Here is a 17,957-nt window from a genome sequence, read left to right as displayed (position 1 = left end):
TACCTTCCTCTCCGGCCCGCGTGGAATCAGACCTGAGAACCGCTTCCTAAGAAGGCACTGGAAAGGCTGTACGCAGAGAGAGAGAGAGAGAGAGGGAGAACAGATCCCCGACATCGGGCAGCCCTGAAGTTCCGGCCCCACCAAAGTAAAAGGGCGTCGTCAAGAAACGAGGTGGATATTGTCCTGAATGGACCAGCCCGGGACCCTGTAATGGATCATTTAGGACAGCACGAACCCAGGGCATTGGCCATTGCCTGGGCGAAGATCTTATTTTTGGTGGACAGGACAGACACCGGATTCTTCAGGTGGCCAAGATCCCCCTTCTACGGCGGTAGGACCACGCCCGCCCCGCGCCAAGAGGGGGGCATCCCACCTGTCGGCCGGCTTTTGTCCAGCAGTCTGGTGTAGTCAGCACCCAGTATGTCCCAGAAGGCGGGGAGGAATTCCACAGTCAACCGGTCCAGCCCCGGGGCTTGCCTCCCTGTAGCTGGTTAATGCGAAAGTCAATTCCCCCAGCGACAAGGGAGAGTCCAGCCCCTGGAGATCCGCCCTCAGCACTCCCTGCGCCTCCTTACTTGGCGGGCCCGGCGAGAACAGGATCGCATAAGATGAGCGATCTTCCTTAACCATTCTCGCCGGATCCGTGACGCAAGAGCCTTCCTCTGCCAGCAGCTCCACAGTTGCCTGCCCACACCCCTCCATTTCTCCAGAGTAAAGAATGGCGAGGCACGGTCCAGATCTTCTGCTGGATCCCTGTCCTCACGAAAGCACCTCAGCGCTTCCTTCTTCCCCGGTACCTCTGTCAATGGAGCGGGTCGCCTGTGGTTGGGATCAGCTGAAACTCTAGGTCAAGCTTTCTCGAGCCGCTCGATCTGGGACACCCGCTTCTTGATCGATCCTCGGGCGTATTCCTTGCAAAAGAGTCGGACGTGAGCTTTGCCCACGTCCCGCCAGAGCCTCGGGAACGGAACAACGCACTCGCCTTGGTCAATGTAGCCCAACAGCACAGCTATCTCCCGATGGAAGCGCGGACACGTTAACAAGTGTAACCGTACACCGACCCAACTGCACGGCGAGATACAGCCAGCGACCTGGCCTGAGCTCGGTAACCTTCACCATCTCCAGCTGGAAGGTTGGGGCAACAAGATCGCCACCCTGTTCGAATCGGAGCTGAGATGACTCATGTCATTCTGGGAGCCAGGTGGAGGTGTGGGTTTCCTGCAGGAAGCTCACCACATATCTTCGTTCCCTGAGGCCTGAGAGATGTCGGAACCCGCGGTAAGACTCCCTGCCGCCATTGATATCGATACTTGCTACTGTGACCTTCCTGACTGAGATACATCTTCCCACTAATGCCCTGGCTACCGGGAGCAGGCACATACCCTGTGCCCAAGCACCCCGAACAGGGCTCTCAGGAACTCCCTGAATTGGCGTCGCTCCAACACGACCACTAACAAATTCCTCCCCTTTTTAAGGATAAATCGCACAAACCCAGGCAGGTCCCTCCATCGATCAGCGGCTAGTCAGGCCTTATGCTGTCTGTGCAGAGTCAGCTAAGAACTCCCAAATTTCCTCCACAGACACAGTCTGAGACTCACTGCTGGGAACGAGTTCCTCCGCCATTTTGGCTTCAAAAGTGTCCTCCCCGTTCTTGTCACTGCATCCCAGGTCATCCTCATCTTCACTGTCCCGTCCCCAGACGCTCACCCCAGTCATCTTCACTGTCTCGCTCCCACACGCTTACCCCAGTCCTCATCTTCACTATCTCGCTCCCACATGCTCACCCCAGTCCTCATCTTCAGTGTCTCGCTCCCACACACCCACTCCAGTCCTCATCTTCATGGTCCCGTTCCCACACGCTCACCCTAGTCCTCATCTTCACTGTCCATCCCCACACGCTCACCCCAGTCCTCTTTCTCTCTGTCCCATTCCCACACAGTCACCCCAGTCCTCATCTTCACTGTCCCATCCTCACACTCACCCCAATCCTCATCTTCACTGTCCCATCCCCACACTCACCCCGGTCCTCATCTTCACTGTCTTGCTCCCACACGCTCATCCCAGTCCTCATCTTCACTGTCTTGCTCCCACACAGTCACCCCAGTCCTCATCTTCACTGTCCGTCCCCACACGCTCACCCTCGTCCTCATCTTCACTGTCCCGTTCTCACACACTCACCCCAGTCCTCGTCTCTCTGTCCCATTCCCACACAGTCACCCCAGTCCTCATCTTCACTGCCCCGTCCCCACACACTCACCCCACTACCGGTAGCGGCCATATCAAGTGTCCCCTCCACAGGCATGGCCCTAGCCTCAGGAGCAGTGCGAGGAAGAGACCCCATTCTCCCTGGATTGTCAACAACACCCCCGCCCCCGCCAGCCTGTTCCTGTTGCGGGACAGAGCTGGCCCCTGCTCGCTGGTACTACTCTCCGCCATGGCTCCCGTGCCCAGTTTGAACATCCCATCAGCCTCCTTGAAGTCTGAAAGAAGGGCTCGAGCCACCTTGTCCTTGACCACCTCTGCACCCAGATCGCTTTGGTCACCCACCGCTGGGGCCCACTGACCTCAGAGAGGGAACTTTGCTTCTATGGAGCTACAACCCGAGAGACCTCCCTCACCGGTGACCCCCTTCTCTCTCCGCTGACCGCAAATGACCCCCGTTCACCAGTGCCAATCCTCGCCTCAGAGGACACACACCCTGAGCTCTCCACTGCACCCGAGGACGAACCAGTCCTGGGAACAACCCATATTTGCCAGGATCCCCTTCAACCCAGAGACTACATCCTGAGGGGTTGGAGTCCCGGCAAAGAGGGAGTCTCTTTCCATGGGTGGCCTCTGAGTGATGGGACCATCCTTCTGTTCCGAGGAGGTAGAGGCAACCGAGGGATGCTCTACGGTCCCCCCCCACCATGTGTCTGAGCATGCAGCCTTTTGTGGGGGTAAATCTTCCCCCTTAGCTGATTCCATATCTTTGGATTCTGAGGATGCACTCCTCCTCTGATGTGGAGAGGCCTGGTGACCTCCATTTCAGCAGAACTCTTGGCCCTCAGCACCACGTCCTCCCTCACAGCCTCTCCAGACCCTTGCTGAGCCACAGAGATATCTGTACCCACCAGGCAGAGACTAAGGGAAGGCCCTGGCTCATCCTTCTGCAGCGGAAAGACCTGGAAATCTTTCTTCTTCCCCTTAGCCTTCCTGGCCTTTACCTCAGGATCAGGAGGCACAACGGCGGGGGGGGGGGGGGGGGCGTTAGGAGCAAGGGGCGGAGGCAATGGGGAGGCCCAGAGGGGCCGTCCTGCACTGCCACAGATAAGAGCGGCCTGGCACTTAGGGCAATTCTTATGAATATACCAAACCCCTTGCAGCTGGCCAATAGCTCAGCGGATCCTTCCGTGCCATACATGAAAGTACCTTTCAGCATACCCCGGCCATTCCAGATCCATTAGTACCACATGATGGAGGCTAAGCAGATGCCCAGAATGACCTCCGTCTGGCTTGAGCAGTATACAGATGCTGGCGACCTCATCTCCCCCAAAGTACACAGTTTGGGGAGAAGGTCTGCTTCATGGAGGTGAAAGTGCGCGTTATAGAGGATCACCTCCTGAACAGGGCCTGTTGCTGGCTCTATCGGCGGAAAGACCCCTTTGAACAACACACACAAGATGCTGGAGGAGCTCAGCAGGCCAGGCAGCATCTAGGAAAAGAGTGAACAGTCAATGTTTTGGCCCAAAAATTTGACTACTCTTCTCCACAGATGCTGCCTGGCCTGCTGAGTTCCTCCAGCATCTTGTGTTTGTTGCTCTGGATTTCCAGCATCTGCAGATTTTCTCTTGTTTATGATGAGACCCCTTTGACGTTTACCCGCAGACTCAGGGCTAAGGACACTCTCTAGTGGACTGTAGGTAGAAAAGGGTCTTCTGGTGCAGCTGACCAATCCCAGTAAGGCCCTCATCTCCACCCACTGACACTGCCACAGTAGCTAACTTCACCGTTGCACTCAAAGGTGAAGGGATATCGCGTTGCACCATGCTTTTTAGCTATTAGTCTGAGAGGTGGTGTCTCTGCAGAAGATCTTTCACCAGAAGCTGCCACTCCTGTGTAGGATCTCAGGCTTGCAATTTTGGAGCTGCAGCCCATCATGTTACTGCACCACTCAGTCAGAAATCAAAACACCAAGATATTTACTTATTAGTCCTTTGAAGAGCTGTTCAGAGAAGCGAGAAGGGATAGGAATCTCTTCCAGACAGGCAGAAAAGTCTGTGCAATGTAGACTTTGCACAGACCCTCCTGATGCGAAGCGTCTTCTGCCGGGCTGCCTTGATGTTCTTCCATCAGCACCAAAGTCCAAAGCAGTTGCTGCAAAACTCCTGATCCAGCCGTCCTGGGCTGAGTACGTTTCGAGTACGCGGTTTCCCAGTGTTAACAGCTAGAGAAATCCATCCCAGATCCCACTAAATATTGCAAAAATGAACTTCTGTCAACCCGCAAGCCACAGTTGCTGCCGGAGCTCGAGCACAGACTCAACAAACACAGCAAAACAGCTTTCCTCTGATAAGAAAACTGCTGTGGTCCACTGCTGAAGATAAAACACTTCTCTCCTTCACCTTCCTCCATCCTCATCACCATTCTATAGGGTTTATTTCTGGAAAAAATTGACTTTTTCCAGAGAGCTCCCACACCATCGCCTTTTCTTTTACAAAACCACAAAAGTTTATTCACACAAAATACAAACATCAAGTATTTACAAGACAGTGAACAAATTCAAATTATATATGATTATTACTGTCTATAAAACAGTCAATGCCCTTGGGGCAGGGCACCACTCCCGGAAATTCCCCACTGTACCCATTGTGACCGCATGCTCCCTCTCTAGGGACAGCCGGGCACTAATGTATTCTCGGAAGAGGGGCAGGCAGTCGACCCAGACAGACCACTCGACTTTCTGCCGGCTAGACCCATGAATAGCCAACTTGGCCAGGCCCAGAAGCAAGACCACCAGTAGATCCTCCCAATGCCATGCCCCTTCCGTACTGGATGCCTGTATATAGGGAGCGCAGGGCTAAAGTGTAACCAGATCCTGAGCAGCTGCCCTTTCAGATGTTCAAACAGGGGCAGCAACCTCTCACACTCCATATCAGCGTGGGACACTGACTCATCCCGGACACAGAGTGGACAGGTGGACGGGGTGTCAGTGAACCTGCCCAAAGACCTGTTGCATGGTACTGCCCTATGCAACACCTTCCACCCCAGGTCCCCAATGTACAGGGGAAGAGCCCCTTCATAAAGAGATTTCAGCTGGGGATCTCCCCCACCACCAGATGGTAAAACAGATTGCCACAGTAAATCTGGTTGTGTGACCCTCCATCAGTACCGCTGCTCCCACAGTGTGACCCTCCCTCAGTGTTGCCCCTCCCAATTGTTGTGCTCCCTTAGTGCAGGGATTTCTTTGCTCCAAGAAAAGTCAGTGGTCCCGGGTATGGAATAGTGCCTGTGGTGGCGTCTCCCATTAGGGCTACAGTGAGGAGTGGTGTGGTCACGTGGGGTGCAGGTGATGACTGCTTGCCACTGGTTCCTGGCCAGGTCTGCAAGGGGTCATTCAGTCTCTCCACACGATCCTCCAAAAGAAGGGGAAGGGAGCTGATCCCCACCGATTCAAGAGATTCCTGGAATCCCTGGAGAAGGTTATATGGAGAAGATGGGAGAGGGCTCGAGGGGAAGCTCTGCTCCTTCTTCCTAGGGCTCTGGTGAAGGGTCTTAATAAGATGCATCACAAAGTTTGGTGTAGCTCCTCTCAGTGTCAATGGCGACAGCGGGAGCTCTCCGCAGATTCCATCATCTCTCTGTCTTCCAGGACAGGAGATATGTGGTGAACTTCTTTCAGGAAACCCACACCGTTCCAGGAGATGAATCCACCTGTCTCCTGGAATGGTGAGGGGAGGTCTTCATGAGCCACTTCTGTTCCACATCGAGTGGGATGGCCATCTCATTGGCTCCTTTTTTTCCAGCCTGAGGAATTGCAGGTGCCGGAGCTCGTGCCAGACCGTCTGCCTCACCTCGCCGTGTGCCAGGATGGCGTGCTGATGCATTTTGTCAATGTGTACACCCCTGAACCCAGCCCGGTGCAGGCACTCCTGTTCCGCGAAGTGTTTGTGTTGCATTAATCATGCCCAGTATCTCTCCTCAGTGCAAAGCTTAAGATTTTTGCCCGGGCAATGGTCAATCGTCTGGGCTCTGTGCTGGCTCAAGTGGTCGACCCTGGTCAGTCGCACATGGTCTCAGGGTGGTCCAACCAGGATACTCACCTATGCCAAGAGGCTGGACTGTCAGTCACCATTCTCTCCCTTGACCAGGACAAAGTGTTTGACAGGGTGGACCACAAGTACCTTTTTGGCCCGCTGCACATGTTTGGGCTCTGGCCCGTGTCCGAGTGTTGCACACTGCTATGGACAGCTTTGTTAAAGTTAATGGGTCTCTGACAGAGCCCTTGTGCTTTTGGAGGGCTGGGTGTGCATCAGGGGTGCCCCATGTCGGGACAGTGCCATTCCTGTGCCTTTTCTGTCAGAAGTTAACAGGTTTGGTTCCACACGAACCAGACGTGGAGGTCGTCCTTTTGGCTTATGCCGATGACGTTCTCCTCATGGTCACTGGCCCTGTTGACTTGCAGAGGATGCGAGACTGGCAGCAGATCTTCTCGGCCATGTCCTCTGCAAGGGTCAACAGGGAACAGTGAGCGGGCAGAGAGGGTGGGTCAGAGGCAGATGGACTCCCGACTGGAGGGGTTAAGACCCGTTGTGAGGAGCACCACACACTTCCTCTACATGGGGGTCTACCTGAGCTCAATTGAGGATGCCTGGCTGGTGAACTGGTGGGACCTGGAGACAAAAATCTCTGCCCAGCTGGGACGCTGGCCAGGCCTGCTTCGTGCAGTCTCGTACCAAGGAAGAGCTTTGGTAATACATCAGCTGGTCGCCTCCATGTTATGGTTACTTTTGTCCCAGCCAGTGCTTTTGTCTCCGGGACCCAGAAGAGAGAGTTGCAAATGTTCCAGGGTAATAGGAGGCAGCGGGTCTCTGCTGTGGTCCAGACTCTCCAAACTGCAGAGCTGGTCAGTCATTGATATGTGGCCACTCCCAGCTGGCGGCTGTCCACCTCAGGACCCTGCAGAGACACTTGTTTATCGACCACCCGCTGAGGTGGCGTGTGCTGGCACTTCCTCCGCCGGGACCATTGGCTGCAGGAGGGCACGTGGTGGTAAGCATGCGCTGTGGAAACCGCCCCCGTGTTATCGAGAGCTGCTGCAGGTACGGGGTGGAGACAGGGTGCTGCTGTGCTGGTGGGGGATGGGCTCTGGCTCTGAGGGCGGCCGGTCTCTATCCTATCACGGTGGGTGTGGAGGAGGCTGTGGGGGAGGGGAGTGGTCTCCAGGCAGCACTGACACCTGTTCAGCTGGAATTGCTCATCGGACTCGGTCCGTGAGACATTGTACCTCGCGGGAGAGGTTCCCACATAATGTGAGCCGTCCTGTGGGAGTGCCCACTGTGCCCTTCTGCAATGTACCAAGCAGGTTATTGTACAGGCTGGTCATACACACCTTCCACTTCCCTGCCTTTGTCTGTCGACTGGACTCGCCAAGGCAGTCTGTTTTATATCCAGCAGCAGAGGTGGTCTATAGTGGAAATATCTTTATGAAGGGGCTCTTCCCCTGTACATTGGGGACCTGGGGTGGAAGGTGTTGCATAGGGCAGTACCATGCAACAGGTCTTTGGGCAGGTTCACTGACACCCCGTCCACCTGTCCACTCTGTGTCCGGGAGGAGGCAGTCTATCATGCATATATGGAGTGTGAGAGGTTGCAGCCTGTTGTTTGAATAGGGTATGCCCCACGCTCCTGATATATGGGCACCCAGTTTTGAAGGGGAGGGGTTGCTTGAAGGATCTACCTGGGCCTGGCCAAGACAGCCATTCACGCGTCTAGGTGATGGAAAGTCGAGGGCCGACTGTCTGCCCCTCTTCCTAGGATACATTAGTGCCCGGCTGTCCTCGGAGAGGGAGCATGCGGTCACAATGGGTACAGTGGGGGATTTCCGGGGGTGGTGCTCCGGCCCAGGAATTGTCTATTTTACAGACTAATAATCATATGATTTGAATTTCTTCACTGTCTTGTAAATGATGTTTGTATTTTTGTATAAATAAACTGACGTAGTTTTGTAAAGAGGGGTGGTACTGAGGGATGGTAATTCTCTTCTAATGAAAGCTAGCTCAGACTGCTTCATCACAGAGAAATGATGAATATACTGTGGAGAAATGAATAGTCATGTACCTTTCCTCCTCATCTCTGTTCCAAATGGACATCCCTCTATTCGGAGGCTGTACCATCTGGTCCTAGATGCCCCCACCAAAGGAAACATCTTCTTCACTTCCTCCATCTAGGCCTTTCAACGTTCGATGGGTTTCAATGAGATCTTCCCTCATTTATCTAAATTCCAACAAGCTGAGGCCCAGAACTTTCAATCACTTCACATGACACCCTCTTCGTTCCCGGAATCACTCTTGTGAACCTCCTCTGAGCCATGTCCGAAGTCAGCACATCCTTTCTTAAATAAGGAGGCCAAAACTGCTGAAAATACTCCAAATAAGACCTCACCAGAGCCTTTTAAAGCCTCAGCATCACATCCTTGCTTTTATATTCTCGTCCTCTCGAAATGAATGCTAACATTGCACTGGACTTCCTCACCAGTGACTGAACCTGCAAACTAACCATTTTTAGATTCCTGCACAAGGACTCCCAAGTCCCCTTGTGCATTGAATTTTTGAGTTTTCTCTCCATTGAGAAAATAGTCCATGTTTTTATTCCTTCTACTAAAGTGTATGACCATACACTTCCGGACTCTGTATTCCATCTGCCACCTCTTTGCCCATTCTCCTAATCTGTCTAAGTCCTTCTGTAGCCTCTCTACTTCCTCAACACTACCTGCCCCTTCACCTACCTTTGTATCGTCTGCAAACTTGGCCGCAAAGCCCTCAGTTTCATCACCTAAATCATTGACGTACAACATTAAGTGAAGCCATCCCAACACAGACCCCTGTAGAACAGCTCTAGTCACCGGCAGCCAATCAGAAAAGGCTCACTTTCTTCCCACTCTTTGCCTCCTGCCAATCAGCCAATGTCTATCCATGCTATTATCTTTCCTGTAATACCCTGGGCTCTTGTTTAGCAGCCTCTCATGTCGCACCTTGTCAAAGACTTTCTGAAGATCCAAGTACACAACATCCATCGATTCTCCTTTCTCTATCCTGCTTGTTATTTCTTCAAAAAATTCCAACAGGTATGTCAGTCAAGATCTTCCCTTAAGGAGACCATGCTGACTTGGGCCTATTTTGTCACGTGCCTCCAAATACCCTGAAACCACATAGAGTACTTGATGAATTCCAATGTCTTCCCAACCACTGAGGTCATGCTAATTGGCCTATAATTTTCTTTCTTCTGCCTCCCTCTCTTCTTGAAGAGTGAAGTGACATTTGCAATTTTCCAGTCCTCCAAAACCATTCCAGAGTCTATTGATTCTTGTAAGATCAATCCTACTGACCGCAGTGGCTGCTGCTTCCTCTTTCAGATTCCTGGAGTGTAGTCCCTCAGTTCCAGATTGCTTATCTACTTTCAACCTTCCCAAGCAACGTTTCCCTAGTAATAGCAACTGTACTCACCTCTGCCCCTTGACACTCTCGAACTTCCAGCATGCTGCTTGTGTCTTCCATAGTGAATACTGATGCAAAATACTTATTCAATTAGTCCACCATTTCCTTGCCCCCCGTTACTATCTACTCTTGCCTCTCTTTTACTCTATATATATCTGAAAAAAACTTTTGGTATCAATTTTGATATTATTGGCTAGGTTACCTTCATATTTCATCCCCTCCCCATGGTTGTTTTAGTTTCCTTATGTTGATTTTTTAAAACTTTTCCATCCTCTAACTTCCCATTAGCCTTTGCTTTATTATATGCCCTCTCTTTTACTTTATGTTGGCTTTCACTTCCTTTGTCAGCCATGGTTGTGTCATCCTGCCTTTAGAATACCTCTTCTTCTTTAGGATGTATCTACCTTGCATCTTCTGAATTGCTCTCAGAAACTCCAGACGTTGCTACTCTGCCATCATCTCTGCTAGTGTACCCTTCCAATCAACTTTGGCCAGCTCCTCTCTCACACCTCTGTAATTCCCTTTACTCCACTGCAATACTGATACATCTGACTTTCACTTCTTCCTTTCAAATTGCAGGGTGAATTGTATCATAATTACGATCACTGTTTCCTCAGGGTTCCTTTACCTTAAGCTCCTTAATCAACACCCAATCTAAAATAGCTGATCCCTCGTGGGCTGCACCACAAACTTCCCCAAAAAGCCATCTCAGAGGCAGTACTCAAATTCTCTTTTGGGATCCTGGATCAACTTGATTTTCCTGATCTATCTGCATTTTGAAATTCTCCATGATTAATGCAAAATTGCCTTTTTGACACGCTTTTTCTATCTCCTGCTGTAACTTGTAGACCACATCCTGGCTCCTGTTTGGAGGCCTGTAAATAACTCCCATCAGGGTCTCCTTAGACCTGCAGTTTCTTAACTCTACCCACAAGGATTCTACATCTTCCCTTCCTATGTCACGTCTTTCTAAAGATTTAATTTCATTTTTTACCAGCAGAGCCGCTCCAAACCTTCTACCTACCTGCTAGTCCTTTCGATAGAGTGTGTAGCCTTGGATATGAAGCTCCCAACTACAATCATCTTTCAGCCATGACTTTGTGATACCCACATGTCATACTTGTCAATCTCTACCCGCACCACAAGATCATCTGCCTTATTCCGTATACTGCTTGCATTCAGATATAACACATTCAGTCCTGTATTCATCACCCTTTCCAATTTTGTCTCCCTCTTACACTGCAACACCCCCCCCCCACCCCACTGACTGCAATTTTGTCCCATCATCTTCCTGTCCTTCCCAACATTGCCTCAACACACCGCTTCTGCTTGTAAACCAGCATCCCTATCCTCGGCCCTATTACTCTGGTTCCCATCACCCTGCCAACAGTTCTAGCAAACCCTCCCACAAAGATATTGGTCTCCGTCAGGTGCAAGTGTAGCCCGTCCATTTTGTACGTGTCAACCCTTCCCCAGAAGAGATCCTAATGATCCAGAAATCTGAAACCCTAGCCCCTGTAATAGTTCCTCTGCCAAATCATCCTATTCTTGCCCTCACGGGTGCATGGCGCAGACAGCAATCCAGAGACTGTTATCCTCAAGGTCCTGTTTTTAAGGTTTCTACCTAGCTTTCTAAATTTTCTCTTTAGAGTCTCCTCTCATTTCCTTTCTTTGCCATCGGTGCCCATATGTACCAAGACACCCGGCTGCTCACCCACCCCTTTAGAATGCCATGGCCATGATCTGTGACGTCCCTGACCCTGGCACCAGGGAGGCAACATGCCATCTGTGCCTCTCTCTGTCACATCCACAGACTATCCTATCTACTCTTCTAACTATGGAATCTCCTATCACTACTGCAGTCCTCCTCTGGCCCTTCCCTTCAGAGCCACGGTGCCAGACTCAATGCCAGAGACCTGATTGCTGCCCATTTCCCTCCCCTCTCTGGGCAGTCACCCACTTACCTGCCCCCTGCAACCTAGGGGTGACTGCCTCCCTGTAGCTCCTATCTATCATCTATCATCTCCTCAGTTTGCCTCAAGAGCCGAAGGTCACTGAGCTGCAGCTCCAGTTGTTTAGCACCTTCTCTGAGGAGCTGCAGCTTGGTGCACCTGGTGCAGATACGGTTATCCGGGAGGCTGGAGCTCACCCAGAATTCCCACATCTCACACAAAGAACAAAACACAGCCCCTGGAGCCATAATTACTGCCCGTACTGTACACTTACAGATGCCGAATAAGAAAGAAAAAGCTTACCAGATAGTTACGTCACCCAAGCCTCTAGAGCAAAAGCCCCACTCTAACATTACTCCACTCCAACAATAGCCACTCCACGTACCCTTCCCTTATTATTATTTGACCCTGCTAATGAATCCCGACCTTCAATTGACCGCTGTTCAAGCTCTGAAAAAATGTCTATGAGGTGCTGATAAAGACATAGACTATTTTATGAATGGGGAGCAAATACAGGAATCAGAGGTGCAAAGGGACTTGGAGTCATAATGCAGAAGTCCCTAAAGGTTAACTTGCAAGTTGAGTTGGCGGTAATGAACACAATGTTAACATTCATTTCAAGAGGACTAGAGCAAGGATGTAACATTAGGGCTCTATAAGACATTCATCAAACAGCACTTGGAATGTGATCATTAGTTTTGGACCCCTTATCAAAGAAAGGATGTGCTGGCATTGGAGGGGATGTTCAGAAGAATGATCTGGAGATTGTTAGGGTTAATGTATGAGGAGCATTTAATTGCTCTGGTCCTGTACTCAATAGAATTTAGAAAAATGAGGGGGATCTCATTGAAACCTATTGAATATTGAACAACCTAGATAGAGCAGATGTAGAGAGGATGTTTCCTATACTTGGGAGTCTAGGACCAGAGGGTACAGCCTCAGAATAGTAGGACATTCCTTTAAAACAGAGATGAAGAGAAATGTCTTTATCCAGAGGGTGGTGAGTTCATTGTCACAGGTAGCTGTGGAGGCCAGGTCATTTGGGTATATTTAAAGTGGAGGTTGATAAACTCTTGATTAGTAAGGGTCTCAAATGGAGAGGGCAGGAGAATGGAGTTGAGAGGGATAATAAATAGGCCATGGTGGAATACTGTAGCAGATTCAATGGGCTGAATGGCCTAATTCTCTTCTTAGGTTTTCTAGTCTTATGGAGTTGTTAGAACGGGTTAAAGCCATGCTACCAGAATCATGGGTCCAGAGGAAAGCGGCCAATATGTCACCACGCCAAGAGTGACACTCTCTCTCATTGCATTCATCACTGACACTGCGTGGAAGACATACAGCAATGTTTTCCATTGTTGTGTCCCTATTTCTTATAAAGACAATTGAATCCTTGTGTACCTTTGAATATCTTTCAAGGGATGTTCTTTGGCAGATGGGATCAAGAGAGAGCTGTGGCTATGTGCAACGGTCCCACAGGATGAGCAGCATCGGAGGGACTCGGGTACTCGTGTGTGTAAATCCTCCACCTGGCAGCACCTGTCCTCCCCCATGTAGGGTCCATTAAGTAAGAGGCATGGGAGGCACAGAGATTCTGAACCAGGATCCCAGTTATTTTCACTGACATATGTGGTGAAATTCAACATTTTACGGCAGCAGTACAAGATTCAAGACTCAAGTACATTTATTATTAAAAGAATGTATACAACCTTGAGATTTGCTTGCTCACAGGTAGCCACAAAGCAAGAAACCTGAAGTAACCCAATTAAAGAAAAAAAAGAATAAAAAGAAAAGACCAACACTCGAGGCGTAAGAGAAGGGAAAAAATACAAGTCATGCAAATAATTGAAGCGAACAACAGCATTCCAAACCAAAAATGAGTCCTCAGATCCAAACCCTGGAGTAGGCCCAAAGCCTCGCTTATCAGCTCATCATATTAGTGGGTATGGAGCACAGCAGCCGGGGCAGCCTTCGTAGCCTCAGCAACACGGAGATGATCATCGCGGAGAATGAGCAAAATCGGCTCTCATCTCCAATCTGGGTGGGCGTTTAAATTGTCTAAACAGTGTATCATACCTCACACTGGGCTGCTGGTACCACTGCAGTGAAAGGCTCCGGGCCTAGCCCATGCTGCCCAGTGACTCGCTCCAGGCCCCCACTTCATCACCCAGCCTGAAGCCGTGCTCAAGCTCTTCAAAACAGCTCAGCACCCAGAGCGATCCAAGCTCACACCCGAGCCAGTACAGTGAAAAACATTAAAAAATACTGAAAGGAATTAGCTTTATTTGTCACATGTACATCAAAACATACAGTGAAATGCATTGATTGCCTCAAAACTGATCAGCGAGGATTGTTCTGGGGGTAGTTTACAAATGTCCTTTTGCTTTTCTGTCACCAGTACAGCACGCCCACAACTCACTAACCGTAACCCTTACAACTTGGGAGGTGTGAGGAAACAGGCACACCTGAAGGAATCTCTCACAGTCACGAGGAGAACGTACAAACTCCTTAGAAACAGCAGCAGAAGTTGAACCCCAATCGTACAAACTGTTGTGTTGTGCTAACCACTATGTTATAGTGTCAGACTATAAGTTACAAGAAGAAATATTTTAAAAAATATGCAAAATGAGAACAAAATATTGCCCTTGGTTCACGCACCATTCAGAAATCTGATGGTGGAGGGAAAGAAACTGTTCCTGAAATTTTGACTGTGGGTCTTCAGTCTCCTGTACCTCCCCCCTGATGGCAATAATGAGACGAGGGCATGCCCTGGATGGTGAAGGTCCTTGGTGATGGACCTTCTTAAGACACCACCTTCTGAAGATATCGTTGATGGTGGGAGGGTAGTGGCCATGATGGAGCTGGCTGAGTTTTCAATCCTGTGCAAAATTTTCAGACTGTGCATTGGCACCTCCGTACCAGACGGTGATGCAACCAGTTGGAATGTTCTCCACGATACATCTGTAGAAATTTGCAAGAGTCTTTGCTGACATAACACATCTCCTCAAACTTCTAATGAAATATAGCTGCTGTCGCGCCTTCTCCATGATTGCGTCCATATATGAGCCCAGGATAGGTCTTCAGAGGCGTTGACGCCCATAAGCAACAGGTTTCAATTCCAGAGACCCTGGTTCGGTCCCGCCCCTGGAACTGTCTGTGTGGAGGTTGCAAGGTCCTCTTGTGACCGTGGGCGTTTTTCCCCCAGGTGTTCCAGTTTCCTCCCTAAGATGTGTGGGTCAGTGGATTAACAGACTGACTACAGTGTGTGTGGTTGGAGGGGGAGGGCCAGGCTGCTGTGACCTGCTGGGAGGGGACAGATTGAAGAGGGATGGGTGCCGTTGTTCTGGGATCAACACAGTATGGGTGGGCCAAATAGCCTCCTTCTATGGTTTAAGGAACAGAAGAATTGAGAAATACATTGGGAGCATGGTTAGTAAAGGGATAGGATCTCAGGATTCACAAATACATTACAGAGCAGAGAGGTGTCACTGAGCCACAGCACCTCAGCAAGCTCCCATGCTCACATGCCACCCAGGTCTTGCACATGTTCTGCTCCCGTCCTGGTCCCTGTCCAGCCTCATGTACTCTCTGCCTCCATTCTTCTGCAGGGCCTGGTTAGGAACTCCTCACTGGCCAACACCTCGCCGGCCCGTCCGTCTACCCCGTGGCAATGAACGACGCCGTCATCACGGGCTGGCTTCAGTCTGCTGAGGAAGGGGCTCCAGGTGGGACCCGGCCTCCACTCTGGAACTCACCTCGGCCTCAGGATCCCAACTTCTTCTCTGGGAATGTCTCTTCCCCGATTCTCTGGACATCTGAATTAGGTTGGAGTAATGGAAAAGGTACTCAGCGTTAGCAGTCCTGTGCTGTTGGCGTGAAGGGGCTTGTCGGGCAGTCTGAGGGTCATTGCACCCAATAGGATCACCTAGTAGATATGGTCCAGCTCACTGCATCATTCCCCAGGGCCCAGCTGCTACAGATCACCCAGTACGTGGTGGATGTGACAAGGTTTCTGCCACCACCATTCTTGGACAGACAACTCCAGTCTACCCCGATCTTAAGCATTTCTTGGCTCCCCTTTGACCCAGGCATTGTGCCCAGTGCAGGTCACTACACTTCTGGAGAGTGGGAAGGTCCCTGGGAGGGGATGGATAAGACTTACAGGGACAGATCCAGGGAGAAGGCATTCCAGCCCCAGAGTGGGTGTGGAGAAGCCCGGGTGGTTCTACTGGAACCGAGAAGGTTGGGAGGAGACGGGATTGAGGTAGACAAGGTCGAGTGGAATTTAAAGACATTGTAAGAGTTCAGACCATATTTGGAGTATAGTGAGCAGTCAGTATTTGGCCATTCAGCCCATCAGGACTGTTCTGCCATTCCATCATGACTGATTTTTATCCCTCTCCCGTCTTCTCCACATGACCTTTAACACCCTTACTAATCAAGGAGCTATCATCCTCTGCTTTAAATACACTCAGTGACTTGCCTTCACAGCTAAATGTGGCAATCATTTCCACAGATTCACTACGCCCTGCTAAAGGAAATCCTTGCATCTCTGTTCCAAAGGGACATCCTTCTATTCTGAGTCTGGGCCCTCTTGTGCTATACCGCCCCAATACTGGAAACATCCTGTCTATATCCACTCTATCTAGGCCTTTCAATATTTGATAGGCTTTGATTAGATCTCCCCTCATGCCTCTAAATTCCAGCAGGTACAGGCCCAAATTCTTCAAACACTCATCATATGCTAACCTTCTTATTCCTGGGGTCCTTCTTGTGAATGTTGCCTGGACCCTCTCCAATGCCAGCATCCTTTTTTGGATAAAGGGTCCAAAACTCCAAGCGCAGCGTGACCAGTGCCTTAAAAAGCCTTAACATTACATCTTTGCTTTTTTAGCCCTCTGGATATTAGATTATGAGGACACTCAGTCCTCGTTTATTGTCATTTAGAAATGCATGCATTAAGAAATGATACAATGTTCTTCCAGTATGATATCACAGAAACACAGGACAGACCAAGACTAAAACTGACAAAAAATACATAATTATAACATATAGTTACAACAGTGCAAAGCAATACCGTAATTTGATAAAGAGCAGACCGTGGGCACGGTAAAAAAAAGTCTCAAAGTCCCGATAGCCCATCAACTCACGCAGACAGTGGAAGGGAGAAACTCTCCCTGCTATGAACCTCCAGCTCCGCAAACTTGCTGATGCAGCACCCTGGAAGCACCCGACCGCAGCCGACTCTGAGTCCATCCAAAAACTTCGAGGCTCCGACCAGCCCTCCGACACCGAGCACGGAGCACCATCTCTACCAAGCAGATTGACCCCGCCCCAGCCGCTGAGCATCAAGCAAAGCTGAGGACTCAGGGTCTTCCCCTCCCGAGATTCAGAATCACACAGTAGCAGCAGCAGCGAAACAGGCATTTCAGAAGTTTCACCAGATGTTCCTCCGTGCTCTCACGTCTGTCTCTATCAAATCAGGATTGTGCACGGCACCTTAATTGACAGATAACAGACACCACCACCAGATGGCTGCTGCGCGCTGCGTCGTGCCGCCATCTTCTCCTCCTCCTCCTCCTCCTCCTCCTCCTAGGATATGAACGCTAGCATTGCTTTTGCCTTCTTTACCACCAATAAAACTGCAAGGTAACTTCAGGGAATCCTACACGGAGACTCCCAAGTCCCCTTGCAGTTCTTCTTTTTGAAATTTCTCCCCGTTATGAAAATTTTCTACTCCTCTATTCCTTCTGCCATAGTGCAGGAGACACGAATATGCATGGAATGGAGGAATGTGTACATTGTATCAATGGAGGAGTTAGTTTACTTCGGTATTTAAGGACTACCTTAATGAGTTCAGGAAAAAATTGTGGGCCAAATGGCCTCTGCTGTACTGTTGTATGATCTCTGAGTATTTATATAGATGAACAAACTTTCTAAGTGTGGAGTATATGGATTTTTTGAATGATGTTGATGCATGATCCCACACAGGAGGTTAGTCAATGAGAATACTGCAGACTGCAGTGAGGGTAAAAGGACTGACACAGGCTGGGAGCTATTGCTGCCCAGAATGCAAAGTCAAGGCGGTGACTGATATGTTCTGAAGATATTTAGCATTTCATCAATCTACGCTAACAATCTCAGCATTAAACTACTCCAACAATATCCTCATCAAACCACACCGACCATCACCTCATCAAACCTCACCGACCATCACCTCATTCAACCACACCAACCATCACCTCTTCAAACCACACCAACCATCACCTCTTCAAACCACACCAACCATCACCTCATCAAACCACACCAA

The 17,957-nt window shown here is 50.0% G+C and overlaps 1 long non-coding RNA gene across 1 annotated transcript in view; it reads left to right on the top strand.

Moving 5' to 3' along the window:
• Positions 1-717: 717 nt before the first annotated feature.
• Positions 718-17,957, top strand: part of LOC140199877 (uncharacterized) — an 85,118-nt gene continuing 67,878 nt past the window's right edge. The window contains exons 1-2 of the long non-coding RNA XR_011886512.1: positions 718-1,278; positions 15,256-15,489. This is a non-coding gene — a long non-coding RNA (uncharacterized lncRNA). The remainder of the gene's footprint in view (positions 1,279-15,255; positions 15,490-17,957) is intronic.

The sequence above is a fragment of the Mobula birostris genome, chromosome 6 (genome assembly GCF_030028105.1).
Source record: "Mobula birostris isolate sMobBir1 chromosome 6, sMobBir1.hap1, whole genome shotgun sequence".
Taxonomy (NCBI): domain Eukaryota; kingdom Metazoa; phylum Chordata; class Chondrichthyes; order Myliobatiformes; family Myliobatidae; genus Mobula; species Mobula birostris.
The sequence above is the reverse complement of the archived record's forward strand: the minus strand, read 5'-3'. Positions and strand labels throughout refer to the sequence as shown.